This window comes from Rissa tridactyla, chromosome 14 (genome assembly GCF_028500815.1).
Source record: "Rissa tridactyla isolate bRisTri1 chromosome 14, bRisTri1.patW.cur.20221130, whole genome shotgun sequence".
NCBI classification, from domain to species: domain Eukaryota; kingdom Metazoa; phylum Chordata; class Aves; order Charadriiformes; family Laridae; genus Rissa; species Rissa tridactyla.
Genome location: NC_071479.1, coordinates 8,637,442 through 8,661,746, shown reverse-complemented (window position 1 = coordinate 8,661,746; position 24,305 = coordinate 8,637,442). Strand labels below are relative to the sequence as shown.

At 47.6% G+C, this 24,305-nt stretch overlaps 1 long non-coding RNA gene across 1 annotated transcript in view; it reads left to right on the top strand.

Moving 5' to 3' along the window:
* Positions 1-23,578, top strand: part of LOC128917685 (uncharacterized) — a 69,045-nt gene extending 45,467 nt beyond the window's left edge. The window contains exon 3 of the long non-coding RNA XR_008469326.1: positions 23,489-23,578. This is a non-coding gene — a long non-coding RNA (uncharacterized LOC128917685). The remainder of the gene's footprint in view (positions 1-23,488) is intronic.
* Positions 23,579-24,305: the final 727 nt, after the last annotated feature.

Sequence of the window (24,305 nt, the reverse complement as noted above, 5' to 3'; positions counted from 1 at the left end):
ACAGATGCGGAGAAAATGGGACAGCGGCAGGATTGGTGCATGGAATAAGGTTCTCCTCCTTAGCCCTCTCTTTCACGGACAGAAATGACTCAGCTTGACAACACAGAAAGCTTTCAGACGAGCTAGGTTTAAAAATGATAGATTGCAGCACGCAACTCATCAGTGACTCAGCTTGTCGGCGTTCATCATTTGAACTCTGACCCTTCCTCTTCTCCTGCTAGGTTTTCTAGCCCGGGACCATTGCTAGGGATTAAAGGGGCAAATGGACAGTATTTTCAGACGCTGTGGACACTTCTGGAGTGTGCAGCCCAGATGCGTACTTTAACAAAGATGCTTTTAAAAAGAACCTGCTTTTCAGGAAGCACTGAGTCTTCTGACCTAAAAAAAAATCACGTCTTATTAAGGATGTCCATACTGGGCATCTTCAAAATATGAAAGCTAAGAAAAAAAACCCATAACTAACACCTGACTCAGCTTCCTTTGGAAAAAATTACCCTAAAGGAGCTGCAAGGGGCTTTTCAAACAACCTTCTTAGAGAAGTCCCTGCTGGGTCAGAGGGATGCTTCTCGTGCGCACATTGACCCAAACAGGCAGGTAAACTTTCCCTTTCTCCTGTTATAATTTAGTCTGCAAACTTACTTTCTCATTCTGCCTTACGTTTCCACAATTCGTTCCTTCCCTGACATCCCAGCCCGTGTTTCTGCTTTGCTCTGAACTAGAGAGAGAAAAAAAGCGTTGATACGATTTTGTTTTGATCGGACGCCTGACCTTCTCCCCTCATCTCTTTATTTTTTCACTTGTTGAAGGGGATCCATCAGGATAATTTCCTGTTACTAGGTTTGAAGTGTTTTGAATTTGAAATGCCTTTTCACTTAGAAAGAATTGATGCCTATAACTTGTAATGTGTTAGCAGTTTCGTATAGTGCCTGACAGCCCAAACCACATTACGGGTAGCTAATCCCGGTTGCTGAGCTCCATTAAAGACTAGATCGTATCTGTTAATACAGCCATACTGCTTGGGTCATTGTGCTGATGTAAGGAGCACAGCTGCCTGGAGAAAGATTATGATGTGAGGGGACATCTTTATTCTATTTTAAACTGGGAAAACGTATGGGAGATACACTGGTCATGATTGATTAAAGACACGAGAAGGATTTTATGAGCCTTCTTACGCACCCCGTGTTTCTCATTCTGTTTGTCGTTCCTCCGTGTTCGGCAAATAAATAAATACATAAACCCAAACCTTGAGGATAATAGGAAAGACAGAGACTCATAGCTGTTCCTCTTATGTTCAGTGTTTTTTGTTATAATGGGCTAAGGACTGTGAGTCTGAGGAATCATTTCCCAGCACTGGCACTGATCTGCTACGTGGTCCTGGGCCACCTTTTCCCCTTATATCTTCTCCCACTATTTTTTCATCATACCTGTTCAAAATTATAAGCACAATATGGCAGTGGCTTTCCTATCCTATTTGTGTGTGTGCAGTCCCTATCACACTGGCAATCCAGTCCCAGGTGGCTTCTCTGCAATCTCTAATTCCCCATCTACTGGATTTCAGAGCCGTGTGCCACTTTGCCAAGTAAATATTGATACCTCATTTCCCAGTACTGGCTATTCAAGGGACACTCTCACCTAAAGCCGTCAGCCTCCTTATCTTCCTTCTCCTTACGTTATCAGCAGCATCCAGGGTTTGAGGTCCTCTGCACCTAGAATAACACTTCCGTGCTTCGTCTTTCCGCGTGTTGAGAGGTTTCTGTGTTGTGCTGTAGCCGGTGTTCATCGGACTCCCTTATCTAGGCAGAAGCGTAAACCGTGCTGTCTCTGGCTCTGTATCCATCACACCACTATTGCCACGGCCGGTCATGTCTGAGGTTGTACTCTGACAGTGCAGTGTGTTCCTTGGCAAGCTTGGAAAGGAAACAGTCTTATAAAAAAAAAAAATCACATTAAGCATAGCATGTGTTTCATGCTCCTTTAGCATCTTATCCCGCTACAGAGTGTTGTAATTCCCCTGGCTGCTTTTGAATTTCATGTCACACTTTTAAATGTGGTTTGGTACATTCTCTACATGCTCTGTCAGTAGAGTTCTGCCAATAACCGCAGCACACGAGCACCAGGAAAGCAACTACTGACTCTGCTTCCTTGCGTGCTCAAGTGTGTGGATGTCGCAAGTGTAGATGTGTGCCGCGTGGGAAGAAACTCTTCCTGCTGCTGGAGCCACACAGGAGCCTCTGCTCAACCAGGCAGGATTTTTTTTTAACTGGGCCACTCACCTCCAATTCTGTCTCGAGCAACAAGTAACAACGGGATACGCCTACAAAGGGATGCTTGAGTGTGTTAGTTTGAATTAGCTTTTAAAGCAAATGAGTGAAAGCTTCTTGTAATGGTCTTAAATATTCTCACCACAGATAAGATAAAATTGTCTTAAACTTGAACAAAGTTTGCCAAAACCACTTTGGAAGTTCATTCCAAGGAATGTTCAGGAATGTCTTCCATGGAGACACAAACCCCTGGCTGTCCTTAAACCAAGCCAAACCTTGACGATTGTACCTTTGCTAGGAAACTAGAGGATGCATGACTGTGGAAACCAACCTTTGAAAAACCTGCATTGATGGTGGCGTTGGAGTCCATTGCTGAGACCAATGATACGACACAGAAGACAACTAGGATCTTTGGGAAAAGGTGGGAAGGAAAGGCCTAAAAAGTGCTTGTTCTCAGTGAAAGGTGAGGGTAACACAAATCTAGTATGAGAGGAATTATGTTTATTGGCTTTAGCCCCGCTTGAATGAAGGGTGGTATTTCTGCATGTTGCCTAACAGCAGCATTATTTATTCTGTCTTCCCATATTTACTTTGATACTTCTTCACCATTTATAAATGCCCCCTGTGTGCCAACACATTGCCTCTATGTTGGTCGCACGGGTATAAAAGAGCCAAATTCAGCGCCTCCCTGCTACTTTGGTGTATGTTTGATTTGAAGGCAAGGTAAAGGCTGGATTTCAGAGCAGTCTTTCAGACATGCGTTGGTTCTTTAAGCCAAGAAACAACAATCAGAAATGGTTTGCCAAGAAAGCCAGCAGATAATATTCCAAAGAGAGACGAAATGGATTTTTAAACTGAGAAGTTTTTGTTTAGCCACAGCCATTCTTCAGGGCAACATCACAGCTGCAGATGGAGTTTAGATACTTTGAGGTGTTTGCAAAGATTAATTAGTTGCCTAAATGGGAACTGAGCTCTGATGAAAGTCTGGCCCTTGTGGGCACTGAGCCTCGGGCTTGGTACGCTTTTGAAAAATCTTACCCCAGAGGACTCAGTGGATGCACTTTTCTGACCTGAGCTCATGCATTAGAGAAGAACCGTAGAGTTATTTCAGTACTTCCAGGAGTTCAGGCTCATTCTTTAAAGCGAACAGCCTTACGCGTTCCTAACTCACCAAGAAGTGGCGAAAATCCCCAGAGAGTTGCCTTTTCAGAGAAAGTTCGTGTCAGGTAGCAAGTCTGGATAGACAGCGGGCTGTCGGGATGTAAATGTGTGTTTTCATAAGTATGACTACACAGTGGGAACCCAAGCTGCAACACCTTCCTCTTACTCATGCCCCGATCCTGACATCTGTCCTCTCCTCTCCTCTCCTCTCCTCTCCTCTCCTCTCCTCTCCTCTCCTCTCCCCTCCTCCCCTGCCCATCTCCCCACCTTGCTCTCCTGTGTCCTCTCCTCTCCCACAGCCGCATTTTACCCATGCTGCTGACTTCGCGTGTTTTTGCAAACTTGCGATTTCACGCTGCATTTGTTGCCATGGCAACATAAGGGGGGGGCAGTTCAAAGTAGGAAAGAGAAAAAGTTAAAAAAAAAACAAAACCCACCCAAAACTCTTGAATCAGCCCCTTATTTTGTGTGTTTCCCGTACAAAGTTGGACATGCAGCTCCATTAGCGGCGGAGTTGGCAAGGAACGTTTTTCATAGCCCCAGGCACTTCGGAGACCTCACTGGAGGTCCAAACCACTTGCCATCCCCTCTTCTCCCCTTAGCGCTGCCTTCTCCCATCTCTCTCCTCCTGGGCAGCCAAGAGACTGGTACCTTCACCAGTATCCCCAGACACACCCGATCTCAGCGGCAGCTGTTGCAAGGAGTCCTGCAGGGAACGGCCAGTCTCTTGGGAAGCTGGCACCAGCCCCCATCAGGCACGATGGCACTGCAGGCACCACTCAACGGCAGCACGATTTTACCTTTATCTCTTATCCCAGCAAGAGATCCATCAGGAAGGATGATGGAGCACCGGCTTAAGCTTGCTCACATCCCTCCACCCCCTCCTCTTTCCAATCACCATGGCTAAAGGAGCAGCAGCCCTTAAATGAAAACTTTACGGCGAAGAGCTGCTGACACTTTTTCATTATGAAGATACATGGGGTGGCTGGTAGCTAATGAATGTCAGCGCTCAAAAGGATAATCTCTGCTTCTCTCTGATACAATTTAACATCGTATTTCCCTAATTTGAGGCTGATTTAGTCGCTGGGGTATTTGGATGCCTCTTCTATGGTGCCGATAGTTAATTAAACAGATGTTGCAGAGGGAATCATTAATTTTAGTGCTGCAGATGGGAGCAGAATGACTTTGTGAAGTTAATGTTTCAGCAAAACAATAGGCTTCTGTCATCAGTTGGTATAAACCAAGTAAATTAAGAGAACGAGTAAAGGAGATAGCTTCGAAAGAATATCAATTATTCATTTTAGAATTATACTTTTTTCCCCCATAAATCATCATGGGAGGAGAGGAGGGGAAAAATCTGCAAAAGCTGGGAAGAGGGCAAGAGAGGAATCCCCAAGTTAGCAGCCTGCAAGAGACTGGATCGCTGCTCCTGTGCTCTCTCCCGAGCGCTGCAGGGTTCCTGCAGGAGCAGGACGAGCCGAGGGCCAGGGGATGCAGCAGGTGGCAACGGGGGACAAGGCAGGGCAACCTCAGGGCCAGCAGCCGGGGAGAGCGTTTGGTTGTTACCCACAGTGCAACTTTGGGCAAGGCCAAGAAAAACTTTCAAGCGCACCTGAAGTCATGTCAGTAATGACAGACGTCTTTTTCCATGCTTAAAAAAAAGCAGGTGGGCGCAAGCATCTTCCTTTTTTGAAGGCTGTGAAAGTTTTTTCGCTCCAGGCTGGGAGTCCCATACCGACCGACAAGGTTTCCAAGGGCAGCTGGCTGGATTTTCAAAAGCGCCTGGGTACGGTCACAGTTTTCTAATCGGAAATTGGTATGTTTTATAATTTTCAGAAAGTTCAGGGCCTGTATAAAAAGTCCCTAAACGCGTATGAAAAAAATGCGGTAGGGTTGCACCTGTGTATCGGACGTGGCTATTTTGCCACGAAGTTATGGCTGGAAGTGGAAAAACTGCAAAGCAGTTTACGAGTTTCTTGCTGACATTAAATGTCACTAATTTCTATTGAACAGAGGTTCCTATTTTTGAACTAAAAACCACAGAAGGAAAATCCAGCCACCTCTAAAGCATAAAACGGCTGTGGCAGAAGAGGATCAGGGAAACAAATGAAGTCCATATATCGTGTTGGAGTGAAAGTACTACTGACTTGCTTGAGTGCCTCATAATATGAAAATTATGTTTCTTTTTTTAGGACAGATGAGTCATTTGACCACTCAGACATTTATATGAACACATCTATGTCCATTTATATTATCTTTCTCTTTCTCACGTGTGCATGTTTTTTCCTTATTACCAGCTACTCCTGTCTCCAAAAACAATAATCAGTGGTTATTCTCATTTATTTGATAAGGCCAAACAATTTCAGTGCCCAGAAAGTAATTATGAATTTGGCAGTTCTGATTAATAAATCTTTCATGAAGCATGCTCCATTTTTTTTCCATAAACAGCATCTTCCAGAGATTCATTGAGAAAATATGAAGAAGTAGAAAAGACACAAAGTGAAAAAGAAAAATTCATCCTGGCAATAAAGCCCTGATCTGAATCTTACACGTGCGAGGTGAATTTCACCATTGGATTTACTTCTTTAGCACTCAATCTGTACTCACCATTTTATTTTAACGCGTACTGTTCTTGTTTTACTCTTTCTGGCTTTACAATGCCACGTACTAAGTTAGCTCCAGCTTCACAGTCAAAATGTCCCAAATTATTTTTAGGAGCTAATTTCTGTCCTCAGCCTTGCTGCAGGGTAGCACTGCACAGCTCGAAGGCCTCCTCCTGTGTTATAAGTAGCTTCTGCATCAAACACCCACGACACTGGCCAAACCCGGCCTGCTTTCAGTTGGCTAAAAAGAGGTGTCCAGGACGTTTTGAGAAACCACCAAGTATCCCAGCTGGCTGCCAGGATGCCAGTCTGCCCTTGGTCCTGTCCTGTTTCTGCCAGCCCCACGCGGATCTTTAGGATGCTGTAGGGTCCCTCAGAAGGTGCTGCTAATCTTTTTAGCTTTAGGTATCGCGAAGAAATCTCTGTGGTATAAACTTCAGCAATAGACACTGAAGGCACTCATAACCAAAGAGAATAAACTGAACACATGCCAAAGTGTCCTGTTGAAAGACATGACAAAGGCGATGGTTTTTGCCTGGCAAAGACGTGCATACGAGGGTACTGAGAATGCAGGATCCTGAGACCTGTCTGCTGTTGCAATCTATTACACTGAATTGAAGGACTTTGGCTGCTTCCTTTAGGAAATATAATTCCCATTAAAGGCATGAAATTGAGCTCCTTGGAGACCTAAGCTTCGGTCTGCTGAACAATCCGGACAGAAGTTTTCAGCAATACCAGCTTCTCGCTGTATGTGCCTGTGTCTCAACAGTATGCTGTAGGGATTTGCTTCTTAGAGTGAGTCCTTGGGCTTGCTGTGTTTGTTCACTGGTGTCCCTTCAGTGCCAGCTCACTGGGATGGCTTTTCATGCACAGAATTCTCCAGGGATCTGGATCTCAACCACAAGAGCGCCTTTGTTTCCCTCTCACCTCGCACAAGTCACCAAGCACCTATCAAGCAATGGTTTTCGGGCTATCCCATCCTGCTCAAATAAGAAATAGGGCGTCTTAAAGGGGACTAGATCTCACCAGAGCTGTGGGAGAGGATGTTCACAGCGCGCTCTGTCAGATGTCTTTGTCTCCTCCTCAGGTCCTGGAGAGCAAATGCTCCCTAGGGGTTATAGAGACTCCCCAGGCACAAGGGCACCTCCAAAGCAGGGTGGTTCAACAGCATTTTCCCCTGGTCTTGTCCTCTTGGATGGCGTCACAGTGCCACTTGGTGGTACTGGAGTCACCAAGAGTATGTGATGCAGAGGGCTCCCCAAAGAGCACACTGTCCCTCTCCTCATCAGGGAGCCTCAGCATCCTGCTGCAATTCCTTTTCTCCGCACGGCATCACCTGCCAGTGGCGTCTGCCTCTGCAAGAGGTAATTGATTCCCTTCCCCTTTAGAGCCCTAATTAAAAATGCACTGTATTAAACTTGAATGCATTGGAAACAATTAGCTTCCTCTTTTGTCTCCTCATTTGAGTCGGCAACGCGAGGCAGCCAGGTGTCACGTTCAACAAATCTCCATCAAGTGATTGCTGTGGAAGGAAATGAAGTTTGAAGAACTCCTTTGCTCCTCCTGACGCTTTGGCTCTGACCTTCTCGCGCTCTCAGCTTATCTCCATGGAGATGCTCATTTTGCAGATTGGCTCCATCTTCTGCCAGCAGCCGCATCGCGTGGAGGCGCAAGGCAGGGGCCTAGGCAGGGAAGCCAGGCTGCTTCAAGGACTTGGTGCTGCTCTCTTTAAAGACAAAAGCACTTTAAAATGAACAGTGGTATCTGATTCTCCTTGAGAAAGCAAGTGTTTTGAGCCACTCCAACCTCATGCAGTCAGCCGAGACCCCAAAAGAGGAGAATTTTAGCTTGAGCTAGAAGCTTCTGTGGCATATCTGTACCTTGCTGCCCCAAGTGGTAGAGTGGTCCTCATGGCCCTGAGAACAGGTCTACATTGTGTTTCAGAGAAGCCTAATCATGTCCCTACTCTTGCCAGAACTGGAAGAAAGAGGGTGGCGTTTGCTTTGTCCTACAACCAAGAGAGTGATGCCTGTCTACAGGCAAAATGTCCCGCCAGAGGCACAACACCGCATTGCTGCTGGGATTTTGGACCCAGGACTGCCTCCACTAGCCGAGCTTATCAGGACGTGTAGATTAAAAGTAAAGTTTGGGGTGGGGGAAAAAGTGGAAAAAATTATGGTAACAGCTGCAGAAATCTCTGTAAAATGGCCAGCCCAAGACGAGTGTCCGCTCTCACCCACTAGCTCCAAATCCCATGTAGCCTTCAGCTCAGCTGATCTCCACAGCAGCAGAGCTCCTGTGAAGTCTGCGGGGGTGATGTGCACCCTCCAGAGGGAAGGATTAGTAGGACTACGCTCAGTGCACTCTGTAAAAGCGCTGGTTGGGAAATTTTCAACAAACCATTTTTCATCAGAAAATGCTGATTCTTCGAAACAGGCTTTCTACGAGAATAAAAGGGCAATTTTTCCTCATTTTAGCAACTCTAAATATTGCGGCAGCTTTAAGTGAAATAAGAAACCAAGAAAAGCCCTACTTGAAAGTTGATTTTTTCCCCCCGCCTTGTTTCCGGCTGTAACTTTATTATGATGAAAAACAAAAGAAAATAAAAACAAATGGTGTAAAAGTGAAAGGAAACTTTTAAGACTGGTGTAAAAAAATAATCCATTGATTGACTAGAGGTGTTTTTCCCCAGCGTTTGTTCCTACCATTTTCTTTTTCACTTTGAGTAGTACAGAGAGAAAAGGGATGGCGAGATCCCACAAGAAGAGGAGAAGGCTGGATGCCCAGGCTGAGCCTGTAGCAAGCAGCTGTGGTGAATGACAAGTCACAGCTTCTGGTGGCTTAGAAGATCAGAGGCAGAACCCATTTTAGGGCCAGACCTCTTCCCTGGGACCACCTGCCAGGAGGAGCTGGGGAAGTCAGCGGTGCTCAGGGGTCGTTACGCCAAGCTCAGCTGCAATGTGTGGTGCAGGTGGGAGGAGGGAGAAGGTGGTGCCTGAGACTTTGCCCGAGTTCCCTCTGAATTTAAATGCCGACTCAAGCAGAAGCCAAGGCTCTGCCCAGTGCCAGATCGCTTGCCAGCCAGATGGTACCTTCTGAAGCTCTTCCACCTTCATCCAGGCTCCAAGGGATGCGGTGGAGGTGTTTACAGGCGAGTGTCTCTTCCTTTGTTCTTCAGTGATCTCACAGCCCTGCCTGCGGATTTACACTGGTGTAAGTTGAGAGCAGAGCATGCTCCGAGCTCCCAGGGCTTTACCATCTCCTGTTCTGTTGGCAAGAGCGAGTCCGAATATTGACATCAGGCTCCCTCCTATATGCAGAAACCTCTGTCCTTTCTCTAACACCACGTATGCTTTCTTCTGCCTCGCTTGTGCCCTCACATCAGGCATCCCTAGGGAGTTAAAGCACTGTTTAATCTCTCCATTGGTCCTGTGTGGTTGTTGGTTGAATTAACAAGGCGTTTACTTGTTTGTTCTGTAAAGTTGGGTTTGTTTTGGAGATGGATTTATTTGGGGTTTGTTGTTTGTTTGTTTGGGTTTTTTTAAAGATGTATTGAAGAAACTAATTTAGAGTTGGAAATATACACAGCAAGGGGGAAATTTCATTTTCAGTGTAGTCAGCCTTTGGTGGAATTAGGACAACGGGGAGTAAAATGAAAACCAGAACGTGCCTGAATCTTTAGGATTTGAATGGTGAGGGAAGAAGGGAGCAAAATGTCTGTGCCATGGGCCTCAGGGCTGGAGCTCTGAGAGCAGATGGAGTTTTGTGTCTGTGCGTTGCTGCTTCCCCTCCCCAGCCGGGTGAGTGGAGAACGGCCACTCCGGCTCGGTAAGGAACCGTGTACGTGTGTGAATGTGTGTATGGATTGGGTGTGGGCGCATGTGCGTGTCTGTAGGGTTTCCACGTATGGATGAGCTAGGGGCATCAGCTTTCCTGAGAAGAAAATAGGCTGTAAGCTGAAGTGGGGCCCTTTCTCAGCCTTTTCCTGGCCACCTGCATCTGTCGGTCCATCTCCGGAAATGGTTCTTGCTACCCAGTGTGATTAGTGTCTATACTCTCACTCAGTACAATCCAAACTTAAAATTTGTTGCTATTGTGTCAGAAACTGTAAGCTTTGTCTGCTGCCAGTCAGCTATAGTTCTTATAACTTCTGTTTTTCTGGTGGTTTCTCATCCCACGTAAGGCTGAGAACTATGGCTGCTGTCTTCAGCCCCCCTAAAGAAATAGTTGTCTCCCTTTTTAATTACCTTTTCATGTCAGGACAACATGGACTGGCAGTAAGAAGCACGGGAGGGATAATCCTTGTTGAAAACCTGTTGGTGATGGAGCGAGTTGAGAGATAGGAGAGGGAGGGTGGGAGAGAGGGGGAGGGCTGAGCAAGAAGCAGAAAGATCCTACGTGAAGAGGCGGAAAGATGCAGAGTTACAGCTCTGACATTGAAGAGGCGCTGGCTGGAGAACCAGCGGAGAGGGGACAAGCCAGCCCTTGTTAAAGGTCTCTTTGCCTCTTTGTAGGGGTGATAATTTGGAAGACGAGAGCCTGGCAGCGCGGCCTGGCTGGACGAGAGTGAGAACGTGTCTTCCTTCCCCTTTAAAGAGCAGAGGGAGCCACAAAGCAGCCATATGGAATTGCAGCAGAGTTTGCCAACACCTTCTGTTTTTTGAGGGCCAGATCCAATGAAGGACAGAGTTAGGCACAGTTTTGCTTTCTTTTTAAGCACCTGAAGTGAACTACATGTTTTAGAAGGTGGATCTTACATCTCAGTGCTAAAACAGGAAACCTGTGAGGAATACTAAAGAATGTGAATTTCCGATTGAGTTTAGAGAGTCCAAAGAAGTCTTCTGAGGGTGGTGGCCAAAGCTTTTCTTCTGAAGACCTGCACAAGGTTCCCTCTTTTTGCTTGAAAATGCTGTTGCTGTAGTGTGCGTGAGACCACCTCCCTGGTGGAAATGTTCCCCTAGGAAAAGGGAGACCTTCAGTCCCATTCATCGGTCTGGGTGGAGGGCTGTCACACCAGTCCCTTCCCCCGTCCAGGCAGGGTCCTAGGCAATGTGTGGAAAATGGAGGCTCTCCATCCTTCCTGCTGAAGCCAGACGTGTTGTGCAAAGTATGCAGGAGTTGGGGACTTCAGCGAGCCGTCACAAGAAGGACTGACTTACCCCAAGTCATGCAGGAAAAGGGAGTTGTGGATTCGGGACCGTGCCCTGCGTGCCATTTATTCATTTAATGTTAGATAAATATTGAGTTAAAAACCATGTCCTTCCACTGATGGAGAGGAAAGGAGTCACAGATTCCACCCTCCACCTGCCTTTACCTGGTGCCATACTATTGTTGGTGTCAGGAGGAATTTGCAATTATTTCACAGAAGCTGCACTGAAGCAGAGAGGACTGTGTAATCCATTTATCACGAACTACTCCAATTCCTATCTTAAGTAAGAGAGGAGTCAATTAACAAATGAAAACAGAGTACCAAAACACTCTCTCCATTTAGATCACAACACATCAGTAAAACTCTGTGGCAGCACGGCATGAGCATCGATTTCCTGGATGTGGCTTTGGAGATCACAGGAGAAAGTAACGGAGTCTGGGCTTCGAACTTTGAAAATGGACCGTTATCTTTATGATGAGCTCTCTCTGCATTTATAGCTCCATCGCCAAAGTTTTCTGGCTTTGTGGATTTGTCTGCCCAACGGATGTGACGGAAAGAAATATTAGCTTTACAAACGGGGATAAAAATGGCATATACTGAAAGCCAAAGCCGGTTAATGAGAAAGGATTTTGAAAATGTCACTCACCCGGTTTCCCACACTTAGTTTCTATTTCCAAGAACTGGTATCTCTCTTCTTTCCATGAAAAGTCCATTTTCAACTAAACTTCCTTCAGTCTACTTCTAACCAAGTAATTATTAGTTTCCAAATTAAAGTAATTTAATTTGTTAGTCAAATTACAACCCAGCAAAAAGGAAACCACAAAAGTATTTATGACTTTATTTCATCTTTATTAAGACTAACAAGGTTTGAGCAGAAATGATCTCTTGACAACGCCATTAAGAGCACAGACAAGATCACAGTCTGTAACGCATCAGAAAGGGCACAGCAGAAAAGTCAAACGCTCGTCTTCTGGGAGAGAGTCAGAACAAAATTATACTGGAATTAAAGAAAAATGTAGCTGAAGGACAGATCCTGCAATAGTATAGATAATTATTCATTGCTTTTAAAAAAAAAAAAAAAAGCAGTAGGTCTTAAAGGGTTTTTTTGGGGGTGGGGGTTGTTTCTTTGGTTTTGTTTTTCTTTTTTTTTTTTTTTTGAGTCTGATGGCCATTTTGAGGCACAGAGGAATTGTGTAAAGGCTCAGAGTAAGGGCTCAGTGGACACTGCTGCTGGAGGGCAGCTCATGGCTGTGTCAAAGCCCAGGGGTGTCAGGGTCCCTTTGCGATTTGGGTGAAGCCATCCGTACCAGCAGGGTTTATGGCCCGCATGGGGCATGTCTCCTTGCGTGGCACCAGAGGGGGCTGGGTGCAGTGAAGCTCCTCCCGAGCCCCAGCAAATCTACCCCCAGGTCCATGCCTGAACGCACCAAGCGTTTATGGAGCCACCTGGCCAAGAGGCGTCCAAGAAGCAAAGTGTACCATTTCCAGCCCCAGCTGGCTCTTTGGTTTCAGTGGCACAGCCTCAGCTTTGATGATCTTGGGAAACGGAGTGGAAAAGCTGCCAGCTGGGGTCTCAAAACAGTGAAGTTGTATTCCCATTGCAGGGAGTTCCCAGCCGTGTGCTCTCCCCCTGCTTCCCCTGTCCCCTTGTTGCCCTGTGTAAATCTGAGAGATGGCTTGAATGATGCATGGCCATAAAAACTGCTGATGTGAGCACATTTCTAGGCTCCGAGATGCCATCTACTTAGTCAACCTGCCTTCAGGGAGAAATTAAAACAGCCTTGGGGCTTCCCTGCATCCAACCCCCCCTTCTCCTTTCTGCACATAAACACACCCTTTGGGCATCTCTCTGCTGCCTAAGTGTAAAATGGACCAAAAATTCAGAATAAAATTGTAATGGAAATCAAGCACAAGTATGCAAGCCTCCACTTCAAGTGAATCTAAATCTCCATGGGGCTCAGAGAGCCTTGGATCATCTGCCCGACAAAATAACCAGCGGGTTATTGCCTTTATAATCAAGGGAGCTCGTCCTCTCTGGTGGCTCTGGGTGCTGTGGGTGCAGGCCGGTGAGGATGGGGAGGTTTATGGGAGCATGTAAGGGCTCTGCAGGCCCACGGGGAGGGCTGGGGAGCAGAAGGGATTTGGGGAGAGGTCAGTCATGGGCATGGGAGAAGGTCTGTGGCTCAGGGGGGCAGGAGGTTAGCTCAGCCAGAGCAGCCCCTTCTGTCTCTGTCTCCTTTTTCTCCCTTGCTCTCTCTGATGACTTTCACTCTGAAAGCTCCAGCTCTGCCAGCTATTCAGCAGCCTAATCTTTTTTCCAGTCTCAGCTCTTGCCTACTAATGTGTTTCAGGCACAGAAATTTCATTAAGGCTGCGCTGATGTCCACAGGCTTTAGCCACGGACTTCATCGTTAAGTGGGTTTTATTTCAGCCAGTACACAAATTACCCTCTGCTCTTAGGTGGGCGAAGGGGAGGCGGGGGTGGAGGAGATCTGTACAAAGAAGGAAAAGCAGCAGAGAAAAATCCTGTCCGTCCATCCAGGGTTGTCGCCGAATAGCTGCCCCTGTCCTCGTGAAAACAGACGCGCAGAGTTGAAAATGAACCCGTAAAGACCACATTTCACTAGCGCTGTGACAGTGCTTGGTGCTGCTGGAGAAGGGAGTCAGAAACGCTGCTCGTCCCAGCTGCCCTCGGAGGCTCCCAGCCTGCTCTCCCCGCTGCCTTCGCCCCGGGTGCTGACCTCCGTGTTCCGTTTAATTGGGAGCATTTGGAAACCCGGTTCTCTCGTTTCAGCTTTGTGGAAGGTTTTAATGCGGGGATTATTTAGCCGTTAGCTCAGGCTCTCGGTTTTTCTGGATTAGGATTCCAACAAGCTACTTGTCTGATTATCCTCGGTGACATGGATGGACCTGAGCAGCGGAGTTTTGAGCCGGAGCCAAACTTATTTCTCATTTGGGGATGTGGCTGAGTTCTTCCATTCTGGCCGTTGTTCAGACCCCCTGGCACCAAAAAGCAATCTATAATTCCCATCAGTGGCCTCATCTGCCTAGAAAAGGGAGCTCAGAAAGGAAGTTTGCACTGCCTGGAAACAGCTAGGAGAGAATTTTTATGTTCCCCCAGTGACAGAAAAACCCTTCCAAACATCTAGTAAGAATCCCAAAGATACAGGTGAATCTACAGTTCATGTCATATAGGAACATCAAATGTGCGTGCAAGCTTATTCTTAGCGATAGTCTTAGAAAAAAAACCTTCTTCCCTTTCGCAGAGAGTCAGCCCTGTATCATTAATTCAAGCGGGGACACTGCGGGGTTTCAGTGGTGGTGGCTTTCTGCTGTGGCACAGCTTTTTTTTTATATGAGAAAGGAATATAAATAATGTCCTCAGAAACAATGGTCAGTCAACCCAAAGCAGGTGTGGGGCTGAGGGAAGATGGGTGCTGGGAAACCAGAAACTCCCCCGTTCCTCCTTGCGTGGATGGTCGTGATCCTGCTCCCAGAAAAGCCAGTGTTGATCACAACTGCGGATTAAAGCTAACTCGGAACGCTTTTGGAAAGACTCCTTAAAGCTCCTCTACATTTTTATTATTGCTCTTCTGAATTTGAGTCCAATCATGGCTTTTTAAAAAGTCCTGGGAGGGGAAAAAAAAAAAAGTCTTCTAGCAGAAGGAGATCTGCTCCGGCATGAGGTGTCCTCAGCGGAGTCCACAGAGCTCTGTGCATTCGCTACGTGGAGGGCCATGGGTGACGGGGAGCATCTCATTTGAAGCTAATCAGAACAGCATGCAACAAAAGGAGCAGCTGTCATCTCTTCCTTACCCTGAGCCACTGCTTGATGGATCAATCAGATCAAAACATTTTCAGGAGGATTTTTTTTTTTTTTTGTAAGCGTTTTTTTGGAAGCAACTTCTTTTCCTCTAAAATGCTTCCATTTAGAAAGGAAATTTGTGAAACTGAAACAAGTCCTGTAGGTTTGTAACAGAAATAAAACTCATTTTTTCCTCTGAGAGGACATACATTTGGCAATCCATGCAGCTCATCTGCAAGAGACAGAAGCTTTCTAAACATCCAGCACGAAATTCTTCCAAAATTCAGACAGCATTAAACCAGTGAATTCATTTTGTTCTTTGTTAGGATAATCCCAGTTGCGTTTCCTCGGGGGGTGTGAACTGCAGAGCCCTGTTCATGGCCAGACCGTCTCAAACTGGTTTGCAGCTGATGGTCGTAAGCAGGGCACGCCACCGTGGTCCCTCTCGTGGGCAGGAGGTCCTGAGGTCCTCGTTTCGTTTTTCCACCGGGAAGTCTGGCCGCGCAGGCAAGGGAGCTGGTAGCAGGGCATTTGCCGACAGCTGCCGGCTCTGTGATCGCTCTCTCCTGTTGCTCCGTTTAAGCCCTTTAAATGTGCTTGCAATGACCCTCCGTTTATCGGGAGCGCTGGATTGGAGGGGCATGGTAGGGCTCCATCGTGCTACAGCCGCAGTGCCTTGGCAGGGAGGAGAGAGCGGCTTTATCGCATGAGCTCTGAGGAATACCCGACAAAGAGCAAACAAAAACAAACAAAAAAAAAAAGAATTCTCCTGTTGCCTTTTTCCAGCCAAACGGCTTTTGCCAATTATAACTTGATGTCTGGGCCAGTTTACTATCTGATGATTAGATTTTATTATCTGATCGCAAGAACTTTGCTTTCTCTGACCAGAAGGCGGGTTGAGGAGTGCCTGCTGCTAATTTATAAACTGAAACGAGTAACTAAATTTAACTAACACCCATCCTGTCTCTCCAGGCTCGCTGGTAGGGTGCAGCATCCCTGCAGTGTTACAGCCTTGAGCTGCCTGAAGGTGCCACTGTGCTAATCGCTTCCAGCTGGAAAACAGACACGGAGTCTGGGGGTCCTGGGCTCGGCGTCTCGTTAGCTGGGAGCAGGGGCAGAGGGTGGGGAGGGGATGCTGGAGCTGGGAGTCTATGGGGTGCCCTCAGGGAGGAGATGGGACCGTCCTCCGAGCACGAGGGAAGGCAGCAGCCCAGCTGGGGTGTCCCTTGGTGCCCCCCTTGGCATGGACAGCGGAAGACCCTTCGTGTCTGTCCAGCAGCTCCGGAAAACAGCAAATAAAATCCCTCAGGCTGTTCCAGTGCCTGATGCCTGTCATTTAAATGATGCTTGACCTTATACTATCATCCTTATACTATGGTCCTGCTCCCTGCGGGGCCCGCAGGGCTCCATCCCTGCGCAGCACTGACTCGCTCTGTTCAACCCCATCACGATTTTGCCCGTCTGATGCTTCTTCGCCAGCTGCCAAAGCAGAACACAGATTTTGCTTGAGATGTTTCCCCTTCGCAGAGTTCCCTTTTCACGGAATTTTAGCAACAGAAGGAGAGGAGGGATGAGGGAGAGAAAGGAAAGAAGGGAGCAGAGGAGCGCTTGCTGCCGATGGGAAAGTGTCAGACAGACTCTCCAGAGCACTGTCTAATGTGACCTACTTCAATCGTCCTGAGAGAGGTATTTGTCTTGCAACAGTTCTTTTTGGAGGAAAACAAACTGCCATCTCAAGTAGCTGCAGGGTAGGAACCTGATTTCCAATGGAGACTCTGGCTCTTGCTCTGCGTTCAGCAGGGAAGGGAGGAATCTCAGGGCCTGTCCTGGCGTGGGAGGCTGTGAACCCCCCTCCAGCACTGCTCAGCGCCGCGGCGACATACACTGGGGTGTAGGAACTCTCTGGCCCCCATATAATCCCAGCGCAGTGACGTTGCACATCACCAGGAAGAGCAAACCAATAGGCCAGGTGTGCACAAAGGTCTCATCTGTAGAGGGTCTACCTAGGACCTCAGATCTCTTCCCGGACTAGGAACTGGTATGGACCCTGGGGTGGCTGGATCAGTGAAACGTTCCGAGTTTAAAGTGAGGAGCTGGAGCACTCCGGACACTGGGGTTCAACTGGGATTTTAGCAAGATCACTGCCTTTCTGTCCTCTCTCCAAAAAGGACGGGGATGGTGACGTGGTTTTTCCCTGACCCACAGTTTTAGGGAGATGTGAAGAGCACCCAGGGCTCTGGGGCTTGTATTTTAGTGTGGATGACCCTGGGAGGCCGCCGTAACACCAGTGAGAATCTAGGTGCTCCTCAGTCAGGCAAAGGCTCGCAGCAGATGTCCTGGATCCATCAGGATATGAATCCCTCCAGCTGCCAAGTCATTTTGTCGCTGCCCCCGGCCAGAGATTTATCTTAACCTTTTAGTATTTTTGCGTAATGTTTTGTTACCCTTCTTCCTCTCTACCTCTCTCTCTCTGTGTCTCCTTTTTTTTTTTTTTTTTTTTTTTATTATTCCCCTTTCCCGGAGCACTTTGTGCTTTCTGAATATAGCTACATGAAGTAGGTGGTAATACCAGACTGATAAATTAGCAATGTATTAGAGCCTTGTATTAGCTCAGGCTAGTAATTTAACCTGATGCAGGAGATGCTTGCATTTGTTATATTCACGCACCAATAGATAGCAACTACCCCAGAAAGCTGACATTTGTGGGCAGTGTCCTTCCCATAAAGCACCCCTGTGGCGGACCACAGTCGCTTCCTATTTGTCTAACCTCAGGGCATGCCGGGTGAGCTGGTTTAGGCAAAACCTTTTAAGAGGGAAAGAATGGGAAATGAAATATTTACTTTTTGTTTTTACTTGCTAGCAGTGAAAGGATATTGATGTGGTGTAGATGGAACATTAAAATCAGAATTATGCTGGGGAATAAAAAAAGCCAGGCATAAATTAGCACTGTTTGCTTCCTCTGTGGTTTCGGAGAGTTAGCATTACGCCAGTGCCATATAACATGCCGGAGATGTGTTTGGGGAGCTGCTGGGCCATAAATCACAGGCAGCATTTAAACCGACATGAAGAAAGGCCACATGGAGATGGATGGATGTCCAATGAAGGGACTGTCCGAGGGGCAATCATAAACAAGTCGGGAGACGAGGCAGCCGGAGCGGGAGGGAGAGACAGGATTTGAGGATTGAAGTCTGAGCACCCAGGGCAGAGACGAACGCTCGCAGGGGACGGCAGGGGAGAAGGTGACCCGAGAAGGCGTGTGTTTCGAGAAGTACAGGCAATGGGATGGCAATCCTGTTTTGCCATAATTCAAGATTTCTAAATTACTTTTACTTCTTTTTTTTTTTCCCTCGTGAAACAGCAAAATGTTGTAGTATTCATTTTGCAGTAAAAAGGTCAAGTTTTCGATTCTGCTTTCTCCGTCTGATAAGAACTGACCGGAAAACCCAAGACCTTACATACTTTCTACGGGATATCTTAATCCTATCTGAGGTGTCTATACAAAACCCTTTGCCTAAAACACTTCTTGCCAAAAATGCTCAGTGATGAAGTTCCTTACCTGGTGGTAAAACAGGATCATAGTCTGTGATCTTGAGGGGTGCTGAATCTACCCTAAAGAGGAGGGGGGCCTTTTTCTTTACCTTAACCTGTCCGTGGGACTCTGCCTGGAGATGTTGCTGTGACTCTGAGCGCTGTAGAACTCTCTGAGGGCTCTGTTCAAGGAGCCCTGTTGACATTGCCAGGATTATTTCAGGAACAATGTTGTGAAATCACTCTCAGCTTTCCGGCCCCTGGAAATCACAGTTCAAATGTGCCTGCAGCCAAGGGAGAAAGTTCTTGTGTGACGGCAGCTCTTTTCAATGTTTCATTGCGCTGGATAAACTGCCACGGAGAGGTTAGTGACTTTTTTTTTTTTTTTTTTTTTTTTTGGCACGGTCACCACGCGCTTTCTCACACTTCCAATAACAAGAAAACAACAAGGGCATTTGCTCTTCAGTGAAGTGCTTCAGTAATGCCCTTTGGAAACGGGACCTGAAAAAAAGAGCGTGAGTCGAGTCAGGCGTGGGATCAATACACAGACTTGGGGTCAGGGCTGGAGTAACACTGGGGGATGGAGAAGGCAGGAAAAGCATCAAGGAGAAGGAATTGAAGGACAAGGATAGATGGTCCTTCAGAGGAAGAGTGAGGCTCACTGGCAGAGCTGCGTGGGCTGGATGGGCGGTGAGTGAAACAGGCTCAGGATGGGGACAGCCAAGGTGGCCCCAAGTCAGAACTGGAAGTGTTAGTACGGTTTGGAGAAAAGCTTAATCCTAGCAGCTGGCAGCCCGGAGTCTCTCAAACTCCAGCGCAGCTCTTGGCTTGGAGGTTTTCCCTCCCGCAGGAAAGCAACTCCCCCGCCGAAAAGGCAGATGCACGGTAACTTGTTCCAAAAACAGGCGGCTGTCAGGACAAGGTAGCTACCTTAGCAAGGGATGTGTTAGATCTCAAGAGGGCCCTGCCTCCCTGCACAGCGAAAGGCAGAAACTGCTTGAGAAGGTGATTAATTCATCAGTAAAACATTAATTATCCTAATGACTCCATTCATTAACCTCTGAAGTGAGAGGAACTGGCCCCTCTCCATCTCCAGAGAAGTTTAGCCCCTTCCAGCTTCAGAGCTGGAGTTCCAGGTGCAGAAAAATAGGTACATGAACCTGTTAAAAATGGGGCAATCTGGGGAGCAAATATCCCATAGGCAAGATCATACACGGGGCTGAAACCTCACCCAGGCACCAGTGCAGCATCATTAACGTCAGCAGAACTTCTGACTTCCCCGAACGTCCATGACTTCAGCTCTGAACATCCTTGTTCAGAGGTTGCTTTCCAGCACAGTCGTTCCCACAGCGCAACTGTGGTTGTGATTCCACAATTCCACACAACCAGGAAAATACCTTGTCTTTTGGCCAGCAGGGTATATGGTTCGGCCCCACTGGGACTGCAAATACTACTCTGTGTAAGAGTTGATCTGAAGAAAGGCTTGAGCGTGTGCGTAAGTATTTCTTTGACAAGGAGCTTTACTATGAAGGCGGTTCACGTGTGTGAACTGATCCTGCCGTCCCCCTGCATCTGTTAGATAAAAGTAGCTATGATGCCTGGAAAACAGTGGAAATTGTTCTTCTCCAAAGAAGTTCTGCTCCTGGTTCTGGCGCTGGCTGGCCTTCAGGTAGCACTGCTTCTTCTCTGTGCCTGGGTTGTCTTCCATGCAAGCTACTTTACAATCTATTAATTAGAAGTGCTGCATGAGAGCTGAAAAATAACATTATTTCTGGGATGCAGCACACCTCTGCCCTTGGGAGACATAATGATTGCTTCTGAAGTCATGTGCTGATTAAATTAAACTTCATGATCTGCTCAAGTCATGAACCAATGCAGCTGACAGCTTCCAGGGACATCAGTAATGCATTTTCAGGTGGGGTTAACACTTCACACCTCGGTTTCCTCTTAGCTCCTGGTACTCGTATATAGCTGTGTGAGCCTTTTCTAGGCTCTGCCAGTGCAGCAGAGGACGCATGATCCTTCCTCGTGCTCCAGCTTGGCCAAAGGGAATGCAGTAGAAGTCACCTCGCTGTGTTCCCTCCACATGCACATTCCTTCTTGGCACTAATGTTGAGTGGCATCTCCTGCAAACTCTACCGGTGATGTTTTGGGCTGGATTCTTTTTGTGTTGAGTGCCAGCATCCCCCGCCATCCCAGCCTCCATGCTGGATTGCTGTAGAGTTACTGGAGCTGTGACAGATCTCTCCTACGTGCTGGATCTGAACTGGATCCACCCTGGTCTCAAGATCCTTTCCAGAAACCTTAGCAGAGCCATTCCAGAGTTCAATAATTTCATTTTCAAAAAGCTTTCAATTTCTTTTGATAGGGCTGGAGTGTTTAAAGATGGCAAAGTGAAGGAGATAAATAGATTATTGATCGGACAGGCTTGTAATTCCTTAGTGAATTGGATTTAGCTCCGTCACTGAGATCAGGTCTCTGCCATAAATCTCCCAAGGAATCGATAAGATGGAGAGTGCCTGGTGAAGATGGCTTTTGTGTGTTACCATGGCCACAGGTAGGGACTGGGAGCAAGTCTCCCACAGGAGCGGAGGGCAGGAACTTGGAACCACGTGTCTCTGCTGAGCCAGCCTTGGCAAATGGTTATCCTGATTGCATCAAAGTGTTAACTGCATCAGAGATTGCCGTCCAGGGCCGCAGAGGCATTGCACACATGGCCTGCATTTGTCATGCTGAGATAATGCCGTGTGCAATCGTGGCCATAATGAGTTATCCTGGCATTAAAAGACAGTTCAGCTGCAGAGGCTGGAGATGGGAGTATGACCGGGCTTCCTGGTGACACTGCAATAGGATGGAGGACTCCCATCAAGTGCACGTGCCGTCCATTCCTTGTCACCTCCAGGCTCTGAATCCACACAGTGGCCGTGTGTCGAGTCCTGTCTGTCTGCAGACTGGAGGCAGCTTCGGAGCCTTCCTGGCTGGGCTGGGCTGGGCGAGGATTCGGACGATGATTAGAAAGGCAGCAGGAGCTGCCAGCAGCAAAAAAATGCCAAAACCCCAAACTTGTGTTAACTCCCCAATCTAGCTAACAGTGCCAGAGAATAAAAGCTAGCTGCAGCCTTTCCAGTGTCTCTCAAGGGTCTGCGTGTGCTCTGTCTCTGTGCACCTGGCACCAGCACAGAGTCTGCGGCTGCCGAGAGCTTTATGGCAGAAAGTGGTTTGTCATTTGGAACCGAGGTAGGGTTAGCACTTGGAGCCTAGTGTCCATAAAAGCCTTCATGGTCTGATGTCTTGAGCTAATTGTCGTTCTGTGCCTGAAGATTTGTGGGTATCTAGATGGAGGATGCATAAATGTCTAATGCCCTGTGTTGGTGCAGAGGTCAGTCTGCTAATCCTCCTGCGTTCTGTTCCTCCTCATCCTCACCAGTACGTTCAGAGCAGAGCGCCAGCTGTGACTTCCCCAAAATCATTTATGAGCAAACCCGCCATCAAATTTATCAGTATTCGCGTAAATAAGCTTGAGCATGAACTTAGCAGAACATATAAAATGCAGACCCTCTGGAATAAATTTTTTTCCAGGTAGGTGTACCTTCTCCACCAGTTGCTGCTCGGGTGGAGAGGAACTGCTCCCAACCCTGCTTTACTCACACAGCTGAAATCTTTGGGTTGTATGTGGCATTTCCCAGAAGTTCAGACACTTTGCAGAACCCCTGGAGCCTCAGGCCTCGACAAAGCGGGCTGGAGGTCTTCCAAAGCCGGGCTGAGCTGGGAGATTTCCAGTACTTCCTGTTTCCAACTGAGCTGGCAAGAGACAAAATAGCTTTTTTCACTCTATTTCATTCTCCTTCTGGTGCTGGCTGTACCCCAAAAGGCAGAGAGACAATGAAAGGGGTAGGAGGAGGAAATCAGCTGAATCTTTTCACTGTTGAGGAAGGAACCTGTGAGTCCTCAAGTTTGGTTTCAGTATCAGGAGTGTGTGTAGGGGATGGTATCTCCCCACCTTGTTCACGTATGGAAACTATGGACCTTTTGTTTTAGAGCCAATGAGAAAAACTTGTTGGCATCCCATCTTCCAAGGAGAACCAACATAGAAACTGCATTATTTTTTATTTTTTTATTTCTTTATTTATAGCTTCAAGAAAAAAAACCCTAATCCCCAAATCTGTTCTCAGGACCACTTTGGCGGGAGGGGGAGTTCTGATGAAAAAGCGCCTTGCAGCTTGGGTTGAACATTGTATTGATTTTTATTTGAGAACAACTGCAATCCAGGAAGAGATTTCTAGGAGAACAGATCTGTTTGCAAACTTTTTATCTAGTCAGAAAATCCACAAACGATGAATCGCATTTTCTATCAAGAAAACTTTTAGAAAACATAAGCTACTCAACCAAAACTCATCTTGCCTGACCATTCCCAGAAGTGAGCGATGCGGAAGAATCTGAGCTACCTATAGCTGCAAATCCCAACCCAGTCCAATTTTCTCATTGTGTACAAATCACAAAGCTGTTGTGTGGTGTAATCCAAGCAGTCATTGCTTCCAGCTCTTTTAGCACACCCAGCGGAAAGTCATGTTCGCATCTACCGCGTTCAAGCCTTGCTGAGGGGGTACAGTCAGGAGCAGTCGGGTTAAAAACTCTTTCTGATGGATCAGGTGAGATGGACTCCAGAACCGAATGGTTCCCGCTCGGAGTTAGTCAGGGGTTAGACAGTTATCGTTGGCTTCAGGAAGGCCTTTCCTAGCCCAGATTCCCATATCGGCTGCAACAGGGGGAACAACGCAGAAGCTGGCTGAGGAGGCTGGTGCCTATGAGAAGCCAACAGGGAAAGTCTGGAAGGGGCCAGCTGGGATCTTCTGCTTGCTCTGGGCAAAGGGAGGTGGAGACTGAGACGCCCTGAAGCAGGGATTATTATACACGTGTGTTGTGTACGCTGCCACAAAATTGACATTTACTAACAAAAAGGGGAACTGTGCTGCCCTTCCAGGTTTAACGGCCTTTTCTAAAGAGGTGACTGAAGGGGCCAGAAGACACCAAACCAGGCAGCCGTGACCACCACAGGCTCTGTACGAGCTCCACAACACCGAGCGTTGGCTCTGGGACCTGGTTCTCAGGTGTGTCTGTGGCGGGTGTCACACGCGGGTGGTAAGAGGTGGGAACTCAGAGTGTGCGGGATGGTGTTGGTGGGTGGGGGAATAATTGCTCCTCGCTTGCCAGGGGGGGCGGCACGAAGCAACGTGAGACCCTCTGCGCTCTTCCGAGTGCTTTGTGTGCGGAGCCGCGCTCCAGCGAGAGGGAGGGCTGCCAGGCTGGCTGCCTTCCCTCGGCTGGGATAAACCATCCCCAGCGCTCCATCCGAACCTGTGCGCCGCCTGATCCCGGCTTTTAGCCCCCACTGCCATTCCTCAGCACGGGAGCCAAAGCAAACATTCCCTTGCTAATGAGACGGGCTGCCCAGCGCCTGAGGATGGCTGGCTCTCCCTCGCTCGACGCCGCCATCCCTCACCTCGTTTACATATCTTCATTAGTCAAGCACCATCCGAACACTTTGTAGGCTGCCTTCTCCCTTGCCCTCCAGAGCTATGAAAAGGTCACCCGTCTAACAGGGAGAGGCACTGGAAATAAACTCACGTGTTTTTCCTCTATTCGAACATCAGATGTGACACGGGAAGATGAACCAGCTGCCGGGAACCCGCTTGGCGTGTACGATGCCGTGCAGCGGTTTGCCCGGGCCCTGCCCGTCTGCCACAGTTCATTAGTTGTTCCTGTGTCAAGGCTGTACCTCCCCGTGCTGTCTCGACGCC